Source organism: Vitis riparia, chromosome 9, assembly GCF_004353265.1.
Source record: "Vitis riparia cultivar Riparia Gloire de Montpellier isolate 1030 chromosome 9, EGFV_Vit.rip_1.0, whole genome shotgun sequence".
NCBI lineage: Eukaryota > Viridiplantae > Streptophyta > Magnoliopsida > Vitales > Vitaceae > Vitis > Vitis riparia.
The window spans coordinates 17,013,572-17,037,994 of NC_048439.1; the positions used below are offsets into that span (position 1 = coordinate 17,013,572).

Below are 24,423 nucleotides of genomic sequence, written 5' to 3' on the forward strand. Positions count from 1 at the left end.
TAGAACGTTATTTTTTGTACTCATTTTTTTTTTAGATTCCAAAAAGAAATACTCTAGCCACTCTCTAGAGAGAGAAAAAAGTCTACCTTTCTTTTGTGTCTAGATCCATGAAGGGAGGGATTTGGTGGAAGAGCATTAGGTAGACGAGTTCTATAACGACTAAAACATTATTCAGCATTTTCACCAAATGGATTTTGATATGGGAACAATCCAAATCATATGTATGTGTATTATATCTCTATATCTATGATTAATAATGATTTTAATAGTCATTTTATTCTACTACGATAGATTTAGAAAAGCCTAGAAATAGTTGCATGCACCATACGAGATCCAAGGGCGGAGAACAAAGTAATCCAGAGTTCCCAACAAGATGATATTGAGTTTGTGCTAAAGTCTTTAGTAACTTTAACATGAGGATAAGACCCTAAAGCGGTTATTTATTCATTATGGATTAGATCATTATTGATGGAATTTGGTGGCAATAGGTATACTTAAGCACTATGAAATTTGACAAGTTTGAGATAGTATGTTCTCTTTAGTGATCCTAAGGATATTTGATAAAAAAATCTATGGTCATAGTAATTCCTTAATTAGAATTTGACATATGCTCTTAAAGAGCTATAATATGTTGGATGATAATATAATAAGAAGATCTAAGACTCAAAAATTATAAAGGTAATCTTGAAAGGTTGATTACATCCACCTCATTAGATTATGGATACTAGTTCATAAAGAGCCTACATATAACGGATAGTAAGTTCTAGACCCAAGTTCTTATATCTTGTCTAATATCATAGGATACCCAAGTGTAGGTGACTATCTATAGTGTGATGTTAAGTCAACTTTAGAATTATATCCTAAGGGAGTCAATATTTTCCTATGAGTTCTAATAGTCCTCACTCAAGCTTATATTCCATGGTGGCACAATTTTTGAGGAATTTTTGGGTTCTATATTCATATATGTACATAAGCATGTTTTGGGAAATATACAAGGTTGTACAAGAACTTATGAATGCATTTTATAAACTAAGTTAATTAATTAATTGAAATCCTTAATTAATTGATTATGACCCATGTGGGTTGGATTAAGTGATTTGAGTCTAAGATGAACTTAAGTCACTTAAGCCTAGAAAGCCTATATAAACCTTCTTAACGATTAAAGCTTAATGCTCTTGTCATTCAAACTTATATAAAAAGACAAGCCCTATCATCCACCCCTCTAGAGAGGATTCCACTTCCTCAATTGCCTAGATTTGGAAAAGAGCTGGCAGGTGGAAGGCCTTCAGTTTTTCAAGATATACAATGCTCACAACACCTCTTTATCATATTAAATTTGATTTGGGAACAACTAGATCATAGGTATGGCCATATAACCTTTAGATCTAAGTTTTAATATGCTTATTGCTTTGTTTGTTAGATCTAGAGAGCCCTAGGTAGTTTTTATATGCACCGATGATTCAAGACTAGGAATGGAGATATCAATGTATTTCCAACATTAATCGCTTAGTTTTAAGGTATTCTAGGCAACCTTAAGAGTTGATAATAGTAGCGTAAGGGACACGACACAAGTTACTACCATAGGGAACTTATTAAAATTAGCAATAGTAGGTTGTTAAAATTAGTAAGAAAGAAAATGTCATAAGTTTTAATTGCATAAATTTTCATGGTTAGGAAGCCTAAATTATGTTGTTTCATTTTAGTTCCTTGTAATAAGTAAAGATTGTCTACATAGAATAATCACAAAGGGAAAGTTGGTGTAAGGTGGGGAATTTTATGTCGTTCCATGGTGTATCTTGGTTTCTTTTCTTGAAACATTTATTGAAATTTCATGTCATTTCTATGATCTCATGAAATGTTTTAATGTGTCACTGCATCTTGGTTTATTGTATTGAAATGTTGCAATGATATTTGAACATATATTGGTATGAGGATTCATGGTTCAATATTGAGGAAATGGTTCATGATGTGGTTGCATTGCAAGAACGATATGGAATGATGATAGATGATATCCAGAGAATTGATTGATTTGTGGGAAGTGTTTATGTGAAGCTACAAACACTATCCTTTGATATATTGTTTATGTGGGACCGTGGGTCCTTGAGTGAAAGTCCTTAAAGCCCTCGAGAAAGACACTTCAGTGTGGGTGTATGGGGTTGGTCCTGCTTTTAGGTATGAGTCCCAAAACACACGGGGTATGACTTATCTTCAGGTGATAGTCTCAGAATAGTCATTATTATGATCGAGTATCTTATGGAGCATTGATGTCTAATATGTACATTGGTGGGGGTTAGTAGTTTATCAGGTGTGAAAGGATGGATGAGGAAAAGTAGAGATGAAACCATCAACAACATGCATCCATGTTTGACATTATTGCATATTTGTTAATGGTTATAAAATGTTTATCATGCATACTATTATACGTTTAATTCAAGGTTTTAAGAATATGCATAGGATAGTCATAAACTTTCCTACTAAGTTGTGAACTCACCTTATCCCTTCCACCTTTAGATATAGGTCAAAAACCTATGTTGGAAATAATGCTTAAGCATTGCTTTTCTGTTGATTGGATGTTGTTTGCTCGCATTGAAAGAGTTTTGAGGCTTTGTCTTTGTATCATATGAAGACTAAATCTTTTTGAAGGAATGATGTAATGTATATATATCATGTACACTTGTAGTATGGGCTACCCTTAGTGAACCATGAGGTTTTGGTATATGCAAAGTAATGTGGTACAAGTTCTCTTTGTGAAACAAATCATATTTTGCTAACTAATAGTTACAAAGTTTATTATAGGATGTATATTACTTTATAATAGGTTTCCACATTCTTTTTTTTTTTGCATAAAATCAACCAGGAACTTAACATTTAAAATTTTATATCCCCAATTTCGGGAGTGCTTATGTTGTATTTGAGTATTAGTTATGAAGTCTGAAACCTAAGGTGTGACAATGAGAGTGTGTAATCCTTAGGTGACAAGGGAAAAAAAGTAGTCTAGAACTTATTGAAATCCTGCATAAAGGACAAGCTCGTATACCCTTTGTACTATTAGTATATTTACTTTGTATAGCTAGTGTAACACTCTTGTTCAATGGTGCAAATTTCATATACAAGCCCTTGTCAACCTTGTACAACCTTGTACAATTAGTACAATTGTCTTGTATAGTTAGTACAAATGTCTTGTACATTGATGAAAATATAAATAAGTACTATATGCAATGTTTGCTAATATGTGTAAGCAATAATTCATGTGGTTTGGTGTGAGAAAAAAAATGGAAAATGAAAAAAAACCACGAAAACCACTAAAAACATTCCGTGACTTATGTGCTCACATGTTTGAAAAATGATAAAATTCTTTATACCACTTGAAAAACTACTGAACATTTAATAGGGAACACCCAAAGGGGATGAATGAGTAATTTAAAAATTTAAATAAAAATTTATATATTATATCAAACTTTATCTCAAGAGATATCAAGATGTCCCAAATAAATAAATGGTTATACCTATAATCTTTATGTGTATAAAAATATGATTTTTAACTTTTAGGGATACCTGCAATGAATTAGGGATGAAAATAATATAATTTTTAATATCCAAAATGTACCATAAGGAACTTTTAGGAAAACAATAATTGGTTATAGGTATAAGAACCATACCCTCCAAGATAACCAACCTAGCAACCTTAATAACCAACTAACCAACCAATAAATTTTTTATCAATATCATCAACCAGGATATAAGTAGTAATAAAAAAATATGCAGTAAAGTATAAGATTTTTACATAGAAAATTTCCACAAACTGTGGAAATAAAAAGCCATGAGGTTTAAGACCTACCAATCTAAATCCACTATTTTAAATCAAGTTACATGGATTTATTTAACCACTTTACCTTAAAGACTTACTTTTCAGCACCTACAACTTGATCCACATCCATGACCAACGACTCCTTGTTGCTCTTTAGTAGATCTTTCAACCACTTTGAAGGGATTAAGGTTTTCAACTAAATAGTCAAAGAATCGAATTCTTGAATGAGAGATCGGGAATGGTATGACAATTAGGCTTTCTCACAAGGAGTCCCTTTCTCAAGAATGAGAGGTCTTTAATATCTAAGATTGTTATGATAGAGCCCTTAAAAGCATGACATGATATAATAAATTTGGAATTCATTATTTGTTTAATGATGTTCCTATTTCATTTTTATCTATCCTTATTCCATGTATTATACTTGATTCTTGCTTGCATCTTTTGCATTGTACGTGACTTAGGTACATTAAGAGTTGCATAGAAGATCTAAATCATGAGGTCTTGGCAAATAGATGACTCGTTCATAATCTGTTCATGGGTTTAGGCAACCCATTAGAGGTTGTAGTGTACCACCTCCTAATTGGAGGGATGATTGATCTTGACTATCGGGAAGGGTTTCCCATGGTGAGTGCATTAGTGTGTATGGGTACACATTGGATAGGACATACAGTGAGTCATTACTTAAGACTATCAAGTAGTCATGACCTCACCAAGTTGCTTCATTGGGTTGTCTCTCAACCTTGAGAGAATATTGAGTTTGTGCTAAAGTTAGCAATGACTTTGACATATGGGTGAGATCGTAAGTTGATCATATATTCTGTATGGATTGGGTTACTATTGATGGAAGCCGGTAGCAATAGGTATTCTCAATATAGGCATCATGATATATCTTGGGATTGAGACAGTGTGTCTCTTTGGGTGATCCTAAGGAGGTGTGTTCATGGAAACCATGACCATAGTAGTTCCTTAAGTGGAACTTTACATAAGTTCTTTGAGAGCTAAGATATGTCAATTGAACACACAATAGGAGGATCTGTAACTCAAGGATGGTAGAGGTAGTCTTGAAAGGTTAATAGCTTTCACCTAGTTAAACTACAGACACCAGTTCATGGGGAGACTGAACACAATAGATAGTAGGTCACAGACCTAAGCACTTGGTGTCTCGTTGTTATTTACATAGGATATTAGAGTTCAGTTGATTCTTTATAGTAGGATATTGAATCAACTTTAGAATTGGATTTTGAGGGAGCCAGTATTCCTATGGGTCCTTGTGGTCCCCGTTCTGAGCTCATATACCTTGTCGGCATGGGTTATGAGGGTTGAATTAGCTTTACGTTCACTTTTGTGCATAAAGGCGTTTTATAATTCTGCAAGATTACATAGGGGTAAGCAAACAAAGTTTATGGATTGGGCTAATTGATTAATTAGTAAACTATATTGGGTTAATTAAGTGACCCAAGCCTATGTGGGCTCAAGTCACTTAAGCCCACTTAAGAACCCTATAAATACCTTTTAGGGATTAGGGTTTCCATAGCTTTTGTCTTCCACCATCTAGAGAGATAAAGAGCCAGAGCCTCCACCCTCTTTTCTTTTCTATCAGAAGTGTGCTAAATCAAGGATTGAGTCATTGGGCGGAAGACTTCGGGTCTATGAGACTTTTGTGATTTTGATCTTCATTTTCATCATGTGGATTTGATTTGGGAACATCTGAATCTGAGGTATGGTTTTGGTTAGCATTTTTTGAATCCTTTTAAAGTATAAAAATTCTATTTTTCCATTGTGCATAGAATTTAGAAAAAGCCTATGATAGTTATGCATGTTCCTAACCTGATTTGAGTTTTTCCGGACTTGGGAAACGAAGAGATTTGAGTTTTTCCTTCAACTGGTATCAGAGTCATAGTTTAGCAATCATACTAGAACCATTCTAGGGTGTTCCAACTTGTTTTTATAGGGTTTTTGTTTATTCCATGGCCTAGGGATAATTAATATGCTTTCTTTATTATGATCTTGTTATAATATGATGATTATAATTGTGATTACTTTTTATTGGGGATGTAATAATTACTTGGATTGGTTTTTTACTTTTCTTAGAGGGGTTGTAAACCTCATAAGAGGCATAAGATTTTTGTTCTTTTGTAAAAATTCCTCTTTTTATCTTAGATTGATACATAAACTCCAAATATTTGGAGTATAGGATTTTGTTGTAAAAATTCATTTTTTTTTAAATATTTTATTTTATCATTCTTTGTAACCTATGGAGAATATGAAAGCAATCCGAAGCATCACAAAGTGTTCGCACGCATTCCCTTGCTGGAAAAGAGAAAAGAAGGCTTTTTGAAGTTTCTTTCATGAGTTCCTATGGTGATTTAATGGAAAATAAAGAATATTGGAAGTTCTTGATTTGATATCCTTGGCAGCACAGTTTCGTCATTTTTAACTTAAAATTGGGATGAATTCCCATGAGTTTTTTAGAGCAAGCCACCTATGGTTTTGAATCTTAGGAAGTCACAAATCCAAGGCTTCAAATGGATTGCAATTTGGAGTCGAAAAGAGAGAGTTATAGCTGATTGAATCAAGGTTATGCAGAGAGCATGATAGCACAATGATGCTGACTTCAACTCAAAATCGGGGCTACCTCTTGTGAGCTTTTTGGAGCAAACCAGATATGGTTTTAAATTTAGGATGTCAGAAATCCAGTGTTTCAAATGGATTTCAATTTAGAGTTGAAACTAGGGAGATATAGTTAATTGAAGCAAAACTACATAAATGACATATAATTACGAGATTGAGTTCAGACCAAATTGTTTTTGGTTGTTTGGGCTTAATTTTTGGGTCTCTTTTTGGTCTTTTTATAGTTTATATCCTTCCTATCAATTATATTATCTGGAAGAATGTTTGACCCATTATGAATAAGTGGACTCCATCAAGAACAATTCTCCCCCCAAAAAATCTAGCATTGCCGTCGACTCCATGTTCAAATCTCGGTGGCCATATCTCCTTAGAACAACAACCATAGAAAAATGAACACCCATCATAACTGGTGGCATCAATCAATCAATCATAGCATTGCCGTCAATTAGTTTTTCTTTTTTTTTTTTCTTTGCAAACTGGAATTTTTTGACTTGTCCACCATCTAAATTAAATTTTTTTGCTTTGATTGCGACTTTAATTGGACGTGTTGGGGAAAAATTGGTGAAAAGTCACTTAAACATAACTACACACCATGCGTTAGTCAATACAATTTAAATGCTATATAACTAATTGATGTATCATTTCTTTATGTATGTCTTAAAAAAATATTAATTTTATGATCGAATAGACTGATATCTATCAGGGACTGTCCCTGGACTCCCAAAATAATTTTCTAAAAATACATAAATTTATGTTACAAGATTCATAATTGAATTTAGAAATCAATTTAATATCGTTGACATCACTACATATATATAGATAAGCATAAATTAAATGTTAGTAGTCTCATTCATAAATACAAGTCATGGGGGTTGGTGATTGACTTGCTTTTGTGCTTCTATATGAATGAGCGATTCCCTCCTGGAACTCGCCATTCCAAGTTTCTGAAGTTTCTCTTCTCTGCCCACCCAGCACCTATCTCTCTGTCCTTGGTCTGTATCAGTTTAACTTAATTTTATTTCAAAGAAAAGCTTGTCTTACCTTTCTGGTGATTGCATGATCAGCAGGTGTTTTCGGAAGGGAGACACACATATTTGCATCTCTCGTCAGTTTGGTGAGTTAGAAAATGTGGAGGCTCAAGGTTGCAGATGGGGGCAATGATCCCTACATCTACAGCACCAACAACTTCGTGGGAAGACAGATATGGGAGTTTGATGCTGATTATGGAACCCCAGAAGAGCGAGCTGAGGTCGAAGCAGCTCGTGAAATTTTCTGGAAAAATCGGTTTCCAGTTAAGCCCAGCTGTGATCTTCTCTGGCGAATGCAGGTGATCCCATCTGTGTCAAAATATGCCGGAACACAAAGGAACATGAATATATAGCATATGTAGGGCATGCACGCTTATGTGACTGGAACCAAAGAAATCGTTTAGCTTCAAAGAAAGTCTCCTTATTCTACTTCTTTAATTAGTTAATTTAATACACTGAAGAATAATATAATGAGAAAGTGCCAAGTGGGCATAGGGTGAACACCTTGAGCTTAGATTAATTAATTAGTCTTGTTCTAGCTTACGTCTTCAACTTCTTATATGTACTAGATGAGTGCATATATATAAACAACATGTGAAATGAAGTAGTATATGGAAAGAGAGAAGGAAAACATGAATTTTGGAGTTATGCTTTGTGCAGAGGGTTTGGGTTAACTTCATGCTGTACCCTAAACCCAAATCCAGCCCAGCCCAACTGAATTGGACAGATCTAAAGCCCATTGGGCAGAGAGGACTTCTGTGACAACCCATATATATAGAAAATTTAGTACTTGAATTAGAGCTGTTCTGATCTTAGTCCATCCTATATTTATTGTGTGTATGTCTTTAATTGGTAGAGAGACTACAATCTTTTCATATTTAAAGCCAGAAGAATTCTCTTCAATGATTCTTAGAACTTGAGGAAGAAACAAGAACTGAACCTATTGTTGTTTTTTTACTGTTTTTATTGTTATTACCTACTATTATGTCATGATCATGGTCATCAATATGTTAGGTTTTTAGTTGCTTATAGAACATTCATTTGTTTTGAGGTTTAGAGAACTTTTGCATTGATGCTAATTAATGAAGATGTCTTTTGTAAAGCTTTCAAACGGGTTTCTGACTGCATATGATGCTAAAAGAGAGATGTTTTAGAAATCGGGCTTAGTTATGATGCTAATCTCCAAATTAACTTGATATGCCAAAATATTCCCATGTAAGAAATGCTAGATTGTATACTTTGAAAAAAATAGCTCACAAACTTGAGAGATATAGACTTCTTTTATGTTGAGGTTTTATCCAAGTTCCTCAATAAAATGAGATCGAACACCAATTTAAGCAAACAAAGAAAAAAAATTCCAGAAATTAGAAAAATAGATCAAGACAAGTAGAATTTATGTGGTTCGGATCCAAGATTGGAATCTTACATCCACGGATCAAGATCACCTCCAAAAATCCACTAAGAATGAACCATTTTACATCCTCTAGAATCTCTGAAAATTTTCAAGCTCTCTATATAGTACAATGAAGAAGATTCAAACTCTAAAATCCTCTCATTCTTGTTCTATAAATTAGAAAACTCACACCTCTGTTTTGTTTTTTTTTTCTTCTTCCTTCACCCTTTTATACAAGTACATGGAAAACTAAATAAAACAGGTATGGTTTCAGTTAGTTAATCAACTAACTTTATTTATGTGGCCAATCACTTTTTGGACCATCAAATTCCACATTCTCCACCTCGGTTCAAAAAATTGAATTTGGATTCTTCAGATGAAGATCTGACTTAAACATCAGTTGCACATTACCTAGACCAAATCCAAGCAATACCTGTATTTGCTTACTGGTAGAACTTTAGTTGCCATGTTAGCTGGATTATCAGTTGTAGAAATCTTCTCCAACTCCATTGCTCCTGAGCTTACAGTTTCTCTAATGAAGTGATATCTAACATCAACATGCTTGGTCCTTTCATGAAACATGGGATTTTTACATAACTCAATTGCACTCTGACTGTCTGAAAATATTTCCACTACAATATTCAGCACTCTAAGCTCCTTAACATGTCCTTGCAACCAGAGAGCTTCTTTCATGGCTTCAGTAGCTGTTATATATTCAACTTCAATTGTTGAAAGTGCCACTATCGATTGTAGTTGTGACTTCTAGCTAATAGGTTCTCCAAATAAGCTGAAAATATAACCTGTAGTTGACCTTCTCTTATCAAGATCCCAAGCATAATCTGAATCCACATAACCTGTGATACCAACACCCTCTTTAGAAGATCCAAACTTCAGTCCTACACCAAGAGATCCTCTTACATATTGTAGCAACCATTTAACTCTATTCCAATGTTCTCTACTCGGGTTAGCCGTAAACCTGCTCAAAACACTTACTGAATGAGAAATATTTGGTCATGAGCACACCATTGCATACATGAGTGACCCTATAGAATTAGCATATGGAACATAATTCATCTCATTCCTTTCAACTTTAGATTGAGGACATTGTGTCATTGATAATCTAAAATGTCTTGCTAATGGTATACTTATAGGTTTTGAATTCTCCATGGAAAACCTCTTCAAAACCTTTTCTAAGTAGCCCTTTTGTGAAAAGAATAAAGTAGAATCCTCTTTGTTTTTTACAATTTCCATGTCGAGTATTCTTCTTGCATTCCCAAGATCTATCATATCAAATTCTGACTTTAGAATCCTCTTTACCTCTTGAATTTGTGACTTATCTTTGCAAGTTAATAATATATCATCGACATATATTAGAAGAAACATCATCAGACTTTCTTGTAACTTCTTGTAATAGAAACAATCAGCATAACTACTCCTTTTGAAACCAATCTTTAGTATAAAGGTGTCAAACCTTTTATACCACTATCTTGGGGATTCTTTCAATCCATATAAGGATTTTTTTAAGTAAACACACTAGATGTTCCTTTTCTAGCTCTTCAAAGCCTTCAGGCTGAGTCTTTAGAAAATTTTCTTCTAAGTCTCCATGTAAAAAGAGAGTTTTAACATCTACTTGCTCCAATTCCCAATCAAACTGAGCTACAATGGACATCAATACTCTAATTGAGGTATGTTTCACCTCTAAAGAGAATACTTCGGTGTAGTCAAGGCTTTTTCTTTGAGTACATCCTCGAGCCACTAATCTAGCTTTAAACCTTATGGGTTCATGCTCAGTGGCACCCTGTTTCCTTTTGAATATCCATTTACAACTTACCACTTTTTTATTTGGCTTTCTTTCTACAAGCACCCAGGTTTGATTTTTCTATAAGGATTCAAATTCTTCACTCATTGCTATGAACCATTTCATTGATTCATTGCTGTTTATAACTTCCTGGTAAGAGAGTGGCTCACTTTCTTCATATTCCATAGCAGTCAATAAAGCAGAGGCAATCAGATCTGCCAAACCAGACCTGTTTAGGGGTTTTATGTTCCTTTTAGTTGTATCCCTTGACAAGAGATAATCAAGACCAGCTTCTTGTGAGTTGGTTCCTGCACCACCTTCAACATTTGAACCTGTCACCTTAGTATCTTCTGTCTCTAGGCCACTATGTGCTAAATCATTTTGTTGATCATGACCATCTTGAGATGATAACTCCACCTCAAACTCAAAATGGTCTTTGTCAAGTGTCAAGCTCCTGTTTTCAGAATCTTCCTTTGTACCTGCAGTGTTAGTTCTCATAGAAAGCATTTCATTTTCATTAAACACAACATCACGACTTATTATCATTTTAACACCTGGAGATTCCTTATTCCATAGCCTGTAACCTTTAACACCCTCTAGATGACCTAAGAAGATACATTTTATTGACCTTGGTTCTAATTTTCCTTCACTTTGGTGAACATAAGCTGTGCACCCAAAGATTCTAAGGTGTTCATAGTTAGAAGGCTTTCCAGACCAAAGCTATTCTGGAGTTTTAAAGTCTATTGTACTAGATGGAGTTCTATTTACTAAATAGCAAGCTGTCAATACAGCTTCACCCCAAAAATGTTTAGATAAGCTAGAACTATATATTACTCTATCTAACAGTGTCTATTCATCCTCTCTACTAGGCCATTTTGTTGAGGTGTATTCCTTACTATTTTATGTCTTAAAATACCTTGATTTTTACAAAACATTTCAAATTCCTCATTGCAAAACTCTAGCCCATTATCTATTCTTAACACCTTTACTCTTTTATTAGTTTGATTTTCAACTAAAGCATTCCACTCCTTAACCTTTGTTAAGACAATATGTTCATCTTTAGTTTTTAACAAGTATAGCCAAACTTTTCTGGAGTAATCATCAATCAAGGATAGAAAGTACCTGTTTTCACAATGAGTAGAGACTCTTGCAGACCCCCATAAATCTGATTGCACATATTCCAATACATCATTTGACTTGTGTATTGCAACTTTGAATGCCAACCTGTGTTGTTTGCTAAGAATACAGTACTGACAAAAAATCAATTTTGCTGATGTTATCCCCACACAGTAGGCCATGTTTGTGCAATTCTTTTAGACCTCGATCACTTAAGTGACCAAGTCTTCTATGCCAAAGAATTGTTTTATTAGTTTCAGTTCTTAACACTGATCCTACTAAACCTTTTAATGTGTGACCTTCTAGGATATATAAGCCATTTCTCTTTTGACCCTTCATGATAACCATGGCACCTTTTGAAATTGTTAATTTCCCATTTTCTGCTTTGAAGTTATAACTTGATTCGTCTAAAGTTCCAAGAGATATTAGATTTATCTTCAGGTCTGGTACATGCCTGACTTCTTTGAGAGTTCTTTTCATTCCATCAAACATGTTAATAGCCACCGTGCCAATTCCAACCACACTATAGCTCATGTTGTTTCCCAGTAGCACATTTCCACCATTAAATTCTTGATAGGATGAAAACCAATCTCTTCTTGGACACATATGATAGGTGCAGCCCGAGTCTAAGACCCATTATTCATGATTTTGATTCAATGTAATAGTGAGAACCTTTGCACTGTCATAACCATCATCTATAATGGCAAAACTTCCTTGTGCTTGAGGTTTTTCTTCTTCTTCTTGTTTATCTGGGCAAATTCTTCTTATATGTTCCATCTTGTTGCAATGATAGCATTTGACATTCCTATAATCTTTCTTGCCTTTAGACTTTGATCTTGAATGTGATTTTCCTTATTTTCCATTATTATTTTTATTCTGAGGTCTTCCTCTAGCAGTTAAACTTTCACCATTGTTAGTTTTGTCAAAGAACTTCATATCTAACACCTTAGCATTCAAATGTAATGGCATCTCTACCATATTTCAAGGTTTCTTTAAAATGCTTCAAAGATTTAGGTAGAGAGTTTAAGAGAATGATTGCCTTATCTTCATCCTCCACCTTGATATCTAAACTCTCTAAATCCAACACCAATTTATTAAACTCATTTAAGGCATCATTGATTGGCTTGAATTCTTCAATCTTGAAACCATATAAATGTTCCTTCAGATAAATGCTATTTGGTAAAGCTCAAGTTCTATACAGTTCTTCCAGATTTTTCCAAACCCCAACAATAGTTTTCTCATGAGATATTTTTCTTAGAACTTGATTAGAAAGACTTAATATGATCGAGCTGTAAGCCTTTCTTTGAAATTCTTACATTTCCTGTTCAGTCACACTTTTTGGAAGATCTTTATCAGGCAGTAAAGCTTTTTCAACGCCCTGTTGAATCAAAATGGCCTCCATATTCATCTTCCACAGCCCGAAGTCATTTCTGCCATTGAACTTCTCAATATCATACTTTGTAGTTGACATTCTTCTTTCTTTGTTCTTGATTCAGCTCTGACACCAAATGTTGAGGTTTTATCCAAGTTCCTTAATAAAATGAGATCAAACACCAATTTAAGAAGACAAAGAATTTTTTTTTCAAAAATCAGAAAAACAAAGCAAGACAAGTAGAATTTACGTGGTTTGGATCCAAGATTGGAATCCTACATCCACATATCAAGATCACCTCCAAAAATCCACTAAGAATGAACCATTTTACACCCTCTGGAATCTCTAAGAATTTTCAAGCTATCGCTATAGTACAATGAAGAAGATTCAAACTCTTAAATCCTCTCACACTTGTTCTGTAAATCAGAAAACTCACACCTCTGTTCTATTTTTTTTTTCTTCTTCCTTCACCATTTTATACAAGTACATGGAAAAACTAAACGAAACAGGTATGCTTTCGGTTAGTTAATCAACTAACTTTGCTTACGCGGCTAATCAATCTTTGGACCACCAAATTCCACATTTTATTTTTCAAAGGAAATTTTATACTGCATGTCATTGCTGAGACTGTGAGAAAATATAGGAAGATAAATGAAAAATAAGTTGTATGGTTTGTTTTAGAAGTTTCCATGTTCAAGTAAAAAAACATGTTGGATATTGACACTTCTCTAGTAGACCTTGGGCATGCTTTGAACACACTGTACATGTGTTTCAAGTATTTAAGTTTGTAATTTCCTTGCATTTCTTATTTATGTTTGCATCTTGAAATATTTATATTTATAGCATTTTCTTTCTGAAATATAGTTTGCAAGGGAGAACCCATGTGCCGCAAACTTGCCACAAATCAAAGTTCAAGATTTGGAAGAAGTGATGGAGAAGGTGGTGATGACTACCTTACGAAGGAGCTTAAATTTCTATTCAACTATGCAGGCACACGATGGTCATTGGCCAGGAGATAATGGGGGTCCTATGTTTCTACTACCTGGATTGGTAAGAGCCGACTTTATGAATGACATGCGTTCCTCCATTTGTCAATTAACCAATGTTATTTGTCAGGGTTGAATCTGGTGAGAACCCTTTTTATTTTTTCATTTGATAATATCATTTCATCTCAATTGAAGTTTATGCAAGTCTTTTCAAAACCCATTGGAGAAGACCAAATATAATTTTTTTCTATATATGATTTATTCATGTGTCTCAATTTCCATTTTATCTAATCCTTATTTCCTCATTGAATAAGTGACAATTGGGTGACAAAATTGCGATAGGTCATTACTTTACATATTACAGGAGCTCTGAATGTTGTCTTATCAATAGAACATCAACGTGAGATGTGCAGATACCTTTTCAATCATCAGGCAAGATTATTTTCCTATATTTTGGCACTCTTAAAGTATTACGGTCTTTTGTTGTTGTTAAACTACCATTTGCATAAGAACTTTAGCTTTTGGGTCAAATAGTAGTCTAACATAATATTAGAGTTCTAGTTCCATGATCTGATACCATGTTAAGCTTTTGTAGAAGTGTGGTTTAACTGTCACTTCTCTTTCATTTTATAGGATTCAGGAATCTGATGACAGAGATATTAACATAAATTATTATGTTGTCATAATTTTCTTTTGATATCATTTTGAGACGAGTACTTCCTCAACATTATTCTTCCTACATACTCATGTAAAGTGCTATTATTTTTATGGGAAGCTAAAAAATTCAACCAAATGAAGCCTTTTACCATTTACTTGGCTAGCTCTAGCATTTCTAGTGAAGAAACAAAAGCAATTAAAGGAATAACACGTTTTGTTGCAGAATGAAGATGGAGGTTGGGGGCTACACATTGAGGGCCCGAGCACCATGTTTGGTACTGTGCTAAGCTATGTTACTCTAAGATTGCTTGGTGAAGGAGGCTTTGGTGTAGAAGGAGCAATGGAAAAGGGGCGAAAATGGATCTTGGACCATGGGGGTGCAACTGCAATAACTTCTTAGGGGAAAATGTGGCTTTCCGTATGAACTCAAAAAATTTTGGCTTGACCTAAAATATTAATTGTTTTGCAATTGTGAGTTGACATTTGATTTGCTTCTGATGGCCATAGGTACTTGGTGCATATGAATGGTATGGAAATAATCCACTCCCACCAGAAGTGTGGCTATGTCCTTACATTCTTCCAATTCATCCAGGTTTCTCTCTCTCACTCTGTGTGTGTGTGTAAATATAAATATAAATATAAATATAAGTAAGGAAGTGTAAAAGATCATGGTTAACTGCAGAAGAAGTTATTAATCATACCAACTTGATGCATAATAAAGATCCTAACTAGTGGGGAAAGTCAAAGGGTTAGAAAATATAAGTGGAGATGATTGTAACGCATAATGAAGGATTAGAGAATTAAAATTGCTTTTGGACAACTAGGACAAGAATCTTATGTTAGAGAAAAGTTGTAGTATCTAATTTTATTCTTCATGTTAGAGAATAGAAGCAAACTATGGAGCAATGAGGTTTCTTTAAATATAATTCTAGCCTTTGAAAGAGCTAGTTTAATATTTTTTTTTAAAAATGTTTTCCACTCATATGGGTTCTTGCTAATTTTATTTATATTTTTGGGGATTTTCTCCTAAAGTGTCCTCTTTATTCCTTAATTCATTACCATTAAAGCTTTAACTGATTGTTTAATTACTTTGCTTTGGTTTTTTTCTCCTCTATTAATAGATATGGGTTCCGTTTCCACTTTATTAAAGACTTTAACTTTATTCTCCTTGACAGACAAGTTACCAATAAATTAGGCAGCTTTTCAGGTTGATTTTATGTCACTGCAAGCAGGATTTTATTTGTTGGTGATAAACTTTCAAATTTTTATCTATAGGACGAATGTGGTGTCATTGCCGAATGGTGTATTTGCCCATGTCGTACATATATGGGAAGAGGTTTGTTGGTCCAATTACACCTACAATTATTTCTTTGAGAAATGAGTTGTACATAGTCCCTTATCAAGAAGTAGATTGGAATCAAGCCCGCAATCAATGTGCCAAGGTTGGTTAGCATATTTTCTCCTTCCGAACTCATGTTTTTAACTTTTACCATCCCCTTATGATGCTATTTTAGCTCTTGTACTGTGCTTCTGATCAATATCCTTGCATATTTGAATGATCTACAAGTTTATCCCCTGAAACTTTATCCTATTAGTTGCTGATAGATTTTATGTTAACTATCATCGGGGTGTCTATAAGTTTCTCTCCATTCCGAAGCATACTTGTATCTATTAGAAGATCAAGGACAATATCTATTAGAAGTAATTTTCCCCATGTCTTGATCTCATCTTTCCTGTTCCAAGGAGATATTGTAACGACCCACACTCAATCATGTAGATATTGTCCGCTCTAGGCCCAAAGGGGTCCTCGTGACTTTAAAACGTGTTTACCAAGTTATGAGGAGCCTCTAGATATATAGCATCATGTGCTTTCTCCCCATCCGATGTGGGATATCACAAACACCTCCCATGTAGACATAATGTGCTCGTTGTGGGGCTAAACAGACAAATACTCTATGCAGGGCCAAAAAAATCCCCAAACCAGGGTTGGGGATCGGCTCTGATACCATTTTTAACAACCTGCTCCCAATCTTGTAGATATTGTTTGCTTTAGGTTTAAAGAGGTCCTCACGACTTTAAAACATGTCTACAAGGTTAAAATGAGCCTCTACATATATAACGCTATAAAATTTCTCCCCTATCTGATGTGAAGCATCACAAACACTCTTCTGTGCAGACACAACGTCTTCATTATGTTCCACAAGATTGCGAGAGCAAATAGACTAACACCCTCTTATGAGGCTAAACAAACCTCCACATTGGGGTCAAGGATTGACTTTGATACCATTTGTAATGACCCACACCCAATTGTATAGATATTGTTTGCTTTAGGCCCAAAGGGACTCTCACGACTTTAAAACACATCTATAAGGTTAAGAGAATCCTCTACATATATAGCACTAAGAACTTTATCCCATATCTGATGTGGGACATCACAAACACCCCCTATCCAGACACAACGTCCTCGTTGTGGGGCCAAACAGATAAATACCCCTTATGAGATCGAGGATTGCCTCTAATACAATTTGTAACGACTTGCTCTAAACCGTGTAGATATTTTTTACTCTAAATCCAAAATGACCTTTATGGTTTTAAAACACTTCTACATGGTTAAGAGGAGCCTATACATATATAGCACTAGAAACTTTTTCCCCCTATTCAACGTGAGACATCACAAACACCCCTTATGCAGAGAGAACACCCTCGATATGGGGCCAAATAGACAAATACCTCTTTGGGCCCAGAGTAGACTATTTCTACACGGTTAGGAATGAGTAATTACAAATGGTATTAAAACCGATCGTCAACCCTGGTATGGGGATTTGTTTGGTACCGTAGAGGGTATTTGTTTATTTAGCCCTACAACGAGGATGTTGTGTTTGTATGGGGGGTGTTCTTGATCTCCCACATCAAATAATGAAACAAGTTCCTGATGCTATATATGTAGAGGCTCATTTTAACCCTATAGACGAGTTTTAAATCTACGAGGGCCTCTTTAGGTTCAGAGTAGACAATATCTACATGGTTAGGTGCAGGTCATGACAATTGGTATCAGAGTTGATCTTTGACCCTAGTGTGGAGGTTTGTTTGGCCCCATAGGGGTGTTTGTCTATTTGGTCCCGTAATCCCATGAGGCATTATGAGGATGTTGTGTTTGCATGAAAGGGTGTTTGTGATGCCTCACATCAGATAAAGGAGAAAGTTTCTGGCGCTATATATGTAGAGGTTCCACTTAACCTTATAGACATATTTTAAAGCCGTAAGGGCCCCCTAGGGTCTAAAGCGGACAATATCTACATGGTGGGTGCAAGTCGTTATAAATACATTGATTGGATCTATGTGAGAAATCCAATAGATGTTTTCCTGACCTTGAAAATTTTATTTTGTGTTGTCAGCAAGTATGATAGTCACAAAAGTAGTGGTTCAACTATGGGCTTGTGTTGTATTGTCTAATTGAAACTTGATTGCTAAAAGTACAAAATGTAACACCAAAATGTGCTTTAGTGGATTGCTTTAAGTCCATACCCCATGCATAACTCTCCTTTCTCTAAGAATGAAAAGGTGGTGATAAATACATTGATTGGATCTATGTGAGAAAACCAATAGATGTTTTCCTGACCTTGAAAATTTTATTTTGTGTTGTCAGCAAGTATGATAGTCACAAAAGTAGTGGTTCAACTATGGGCTTGTGTTGTATTGTCTAATTGAAACTTGATTGCTAAAAGTACAAAATGTAATACCAAAGTATTCCAATTGTGCTTTAGTGGATTGCTTTAAGCCCATACCCCATGCATAACTCTCCTTTCACTAAGGATGAAAAGGTGGTGGTGGTGCCATATATGCTTCTTCTTGAAAATAACACGAATATAAGCAAGAGTTGCTTTGTCATGTTGACATCTTGATCTAATTGTGAAGTTCTTTTTTGTTTTTTTGTTTTTGTTTTTGTTTTTGTTTTGTTTTTTTGTTTTTTTTTTTTTTGTTTTTTGTTTTTTTTTTTTTGTCATTGTCTATTTTAACTCCATGTGAAGTTTACTATATTTAACATTTTTTTTATAAATTTTTTTTTTTTTTTTTTTACTCTAATAGAGATAATATTTTTAGACTAAAGCTTGTTCCTTGATCAAGTCTTTCTTCTGCCAAAAAAAAAAAAAAATTCTTTATGATGCCTTTGATTATTAACATGCGTATGACCCATTTTAAAATATAATATAAGCATTTTATCAATATGTAATTCGATGTGTTTATTGACAGTTTGGTTAGTTAGGTGTAGATGTTAAAATAATATCAATACTTTGCAGATATTAATTAAGATGTCTAACATATTATGAACACCATGATTTTCATTTGTCATTGAAAAAGATCTCTAAAGTAAGGTTATGTTCTTGAATTTGGGAATTTAATGGAAATTTACAATGCAACACATATGAATCTTTTTATACATAAATTTCATGTATTTCCTATTGAGTTGTCGATTGCAATGATACTTTATGAATAATAATTGTAGGGGTTGGTTATATTTTTTTTCTAAGCTTATTGTTGAGTAGCCAAGGGTCCAAGAGAAGTTTTTTGGTTGTTGTGAAAAGAAATAGGTTCTCTTGTAAAGATGAGCCAATATTTTGAAACTTGTTGAGAATCTCAATCAGATCAATTTTTATTTTATTTTATTTTATTTGGTTGTTACCTATTTTTTTAGGGATAATTTGTTGTATTTTTTTAGGGATAAGTTGTATATTTTAAATTTATTTTATTCTTAAAAATCTGGGTGTACAACTGTAGATTTAGTTTTATTTGTTGTAGTTTATCTATAAAAGGAAGCATGTTTCCTTTCCCTATTCAATTAATATGTGATATTTTTTTTACCCTATTCTAGATGGTATCAGAGATAGGTTAATTGGTTATTCCCTTTCTTTTTGCTTTAGTTCTATTATTCTTCTCTTTCCTTTTCTATTTCTATGTCTTTACCATGTCAGAAATTTATGAATCTACTGATTTCATTACTACTAGTTCCAATTCCTCAAATTACCCACATCCAATTCTCATTCCCACTTTGCCCAAATTACCACATTAGCCTTAATGAGACCAATTTTCTCAGATGGCCACAATTTGTTCAGATGTACATTAGGGGTCGACGTAAAATTGGTTATTTGACTGGTGACACCAAAGAACTAGCAAATACCGACTATAGCTTTGCCACTTATGATGCAGAAAACTCCATGATCATGGCATGACTGGTAAATTCCATGAAAGAGAATATTAGCTCGAGTTATATGTGTTATCCTACTACCAAGCTCTTTGGGACAACATTATTTAGATGTATTCAGACATTGGAAATCAATCCTAAATCTATGAGTTACAACTTAAATTGGGCAATATTTGTCAAGGTGAGAATTTGGTTACCAAATATTTTAATGTGCTTAGGGTTTTATGGTAAGATCTTGACTAATTCGATGACTATGAGTGGAAAAATCCGGATGATTTTAACTATTTTAAGAAGATGGTAGAAAGTTCACAAATATTAAAATTTTTAGGTAGACTTAATGTTGAGTTTGATGAAGTTTGAGGTAGAATCATTGGTCGACAATCTCTCACTTCTCTAGGTGAAGTGTTCTCTGAAGCGCGTTGAGGGGAAAATTAGAGGAATGTTATACTTAGGAAGAAGCTCTTTGGACCTATGGAAAACTCAACCTTATTAGGCACTGCAACATGGGCTTCTTGCAATCCTAATGACCAACGTTATCCGGATTACAAGCTAAGAGTTTGGTGTGATCATTGTAATCAACCAAGCCACACTTGTGAAACCTACTGGAAATTACATGGGAATCCAATTGGTTGGAAGCCGGTTGAATGGAAGACTAATAAGCAAGGTGACCCTAATCGTTTCCCTACTAAAGCACATGCTGCTAAGACACCCTCATTGAGCAAAAAACAATTAGACTAACTGCTACAACTGCTGAAACCTGCTCCGTTGACTCTTGGTACTCCTATAGCATCTCTAACTCAATCAGGTAGCCTTTCGTGTACATACTTTTTCATTATTTGCACATTGAATCATAGATTCAGGTGCCTCTAACCACATAACTAATTTATCTCATTTGTTTATCTTTTATACACCTTGTTCTGGAAATAAAAAAGTATGTATTACAGATGGAAGCTTATCTTCTATTATTGGGCAAGGCTTTATTCGTTTGTCTAATAAGATTATTTTACAATCTGTTTTACATGTCCTAAGACTCTCTTGTAATCTCTTATCCTTAAGTCGCTTATCTAAGGATTCTAATTGTTATGTTGTTTTTTTTATGAATTCTAGGATTTGACCTCAAGGATGATGATTAGTAGTGCTAGATCGATCAACAATATCTACTATTTTGATGACAACTAGTTTAAAATAAACAAGCTCAGGGTTTTATTAGTAGTGTTTGTTCAATCTCTATGCATGATCAAATAATGCTATGGCATAACATATTAGGACGTCCTAGTTTTTTCTATTTAAAACATTTGTTTCCAGGTTTATTTAAAGGATTGGATTGTACTTCTTTTGATTGTGAAACTTGTTTTGTTTTGCCAAAAGCCATCATAATTCTTATAAAATAAAACTATATTGTACCTCAAAGTTTTTTTCTTTGATACATAGTGATGTTTGGGGTCATTCTAGGATTGCTACTTTAACTGGGAAAAAAATGGTTTGTGACTTTTATTGATGATCTCAAACGCCTATGCTAGCTTTATCTAATGAACTCTAAATCTGAGGTTGCAAAACTTTTTCAGCATTTTTATTTTATGGTTGAAAACCAATTTCAAACCAAAATAAGTATTATTCGGAGTGACAATGGAATAAAATTTTATAATGATTGTTCAGGTGATTTTTTATTTTTTTATTTTTTTATTTTTTATTTATTTATTTATTTATTTATTTTATAGAGAAGGGTATTTTACATCAATCAACTTTGAAGAACACTCCTCAATAAAATGGAATTGTAGAATGTAAAACAGATATTTACTTGAAGTAGGTAGAGTTCTTATGTTTCATATGAATGTTCCTACACACCTTTGGGGGAATGCAATTTTAACAAGTTGTTTTTTGATTAATAAAATGCCTAAAAGGGTTTTAAACTATGCAACACTTTTACAAACTCTTAAGAATACTTTTCCAAACACATACCTCACTTTAGATTTACCCTTCAAATTTTTGGTTGTATAGTGTTTGTCAATGTGCCAACTCATTTCCGATCCAAATTTGATCCAAGAACCAAAAAAATTATTTTTCTAGGTTATTCTCCTAATAAAAAAAAGGTATAAGTGCTTTAATCATACCACTAGGAAAATTCATGTTAGTATGGATGTCAACTTTATTGAAAAAATATATATATTTTTATAACAAAACTACTCTTCAGGGGAAGAGCTCTAATGAAGATCAGTTTTGACAACAAGAACAACCAAAACCTAGTATTTTTATTTCTAAAATATTAAAAAAAATGTTTTAATTAGTGAAAAAGAAGGAAATACTAATTTATTTATGCCAAATAAAATTGCTTCACAAATAGAAGGAGAAACTCTACAACCTATCTTCACTGAGTTTCGTGTTTAAACTAGGCACATGTTTAATTCTAATACTAAGAATAATGAAGTCAATCTTGAGCATGGTCAATCATCATCTCCTAGTTCTCAAAATCTTGGTAATCTTCCTATGGACTTCACTCTTTTACCTCTTCCTGATCTTGATAGCCCTATTGTAATCTGAAAAGGAGTTGGGAATTGTACCAAATATCCCATTGCCAAATATCTGTCTTATCAAAGACTCTAAAAAAAATATAGAGCTTTCACTTCAAATATTTCACTTATTCATTCCTAGAACTATACATGAAGCACTAGGACACTCGAAGTGGAGGTTAGTAGTTCAAGAAGAAATGAATGCTCTTTTGAAAAATAGAACATGGGAAATTATTAATTTACCTAAGGAGAAGAAGACAATGGGATGCAAGTGGGTTTTCAGAATCAAGTGCAAGCTCGATGGTAGCATTGAAAAATATAAAACAATGTTAGTAGCCAAAGGTTTCACACAAACCTATGGAATTGATTACCAAGACACCTTTGCACCTGTTGCAAAGATTAATTCCATTCAGTTTTTACTTTCTCTTGCAGTACATTTTAATTGCGCTTTACACCAATTATATGTGAAGAATGCTTTCTTAAATGGCGATTTGGAGGAAGAATTGTTTATGGATTTACCACTAGATTTTGAAGAAAAGTTAGGAAAAGAAAAGGTTTACAAATTAAAGAAGTCCTTCTATGGTTTTAAGCAGTCTCCTAGGGCTTGGTTTTATAGATTTGGAAAGGTAATCAAGCTTCAAGGATATATTCAAAGTCAAGCTGACCTTACAATGTTTTATAAACACTTAAGAGAAGGAAAGATTGTTGTGTTGATAGTTTATTATGTGGATGACATTATACTAACTGGTGATGATAGTCTAGAACTTAAGAGATTGAAGAAAGCTTTAACTCGTTAATTTAAGATAAAAGATTGGGGTCCCCTGAAATACTTTCTTGGTATGGAGTTTGCTAGATCCAAGAAAGGTATTTTCATTTCTCAAAGAAAATATATACTTAACTTATTAAGTGAAATAGGTTTACTTGGATGTAAGGCTGTAAAAACTCCTATAGAACCAAATTTGAAACTCCAACTAGCAAGTCCAATAGAGGTGATTGACCAAGAGAAATATCAATGCCTAGTTGGGAGACTTATTTATTTCTCTCATACTTGTCCCGATATTGCATTTGCGGTAAGCATGGTGAGTCAATTCGTGCACTCGCCAAATCAGGAACACTTTGATGTTGTGTACAAAATTTTAAGGTACTTAAAAGGGACTCTAGGAAAAGGACTTCTATATGAGAACCAAGGACATCTCCAAGTGTATGTGTTTACTGATGTAGATTTGGCAAGAAGTATAATTGATAGGAGATCAATTTCGGTGTATTGTACTTTTGTTGGAGGCAGTCTTGTGACTTGGTTGAGTAAAAAGCAGAGTGTTGTGGCTAGAAGTAGTGCTGAAGCTGAGTTTAGAGTTGTAGCCCATGACATTTGTGAAGTTTTGTGGATTAAACACTTACTTGAAGAACTTAAGGTTGCTAACCCTTTACCTATGAAGGTTTTTTGTGATAATAAAGTTGTCATTGCCATTGCACATGATCCAATACTCCATGATAGAACTAAACATGTCAAGGTTGATAAACATTTTATCAAGGAGAAACCGGAAAATGGACTGATTATTATACCTTATATGCCTACAGTTGAACAAGTTGCAGATATACTCACTAAGGGATTGCCAAAGAAGCAGTTTGATGATTTAGTAAGTTGCCATGAATGACATCTTCAAACCAACTTGAGGGGGAGTGTTAAGAATCTTAATTAGATCATAATTTTTCTGATTTGGTTGTTACCTATTTTGTAGGGATAATCTGGTTGTTACCTATTTTTTAGGGATAATTTGTTGTTGTTTTTTAAGAATAAGTTATTGTTGTTTTTTAGGGATAACTTGTATATTTTAAATTTATTTTGTTCCTAGAAATTTGGGTGTACAATTGTAGATTTAGTTTGATTTGTTGTAGCTTATAGCTTATCTATAAAAGGAAGCATGTT

The 24,423-nt window shown here is 33.9% G+C and overlaps 1 pseudogene; it reads left to right on the forward strand.

The window, feature by feature from the left end:
• Positions 1-7,419: 7,419 nt before the first annotated feature.
• LOC117921659 overlaps positions 7,420-24,423 on the forward strand; it is a 28,831-nt pseudogene continuing 11,827 nt past the window's right edge.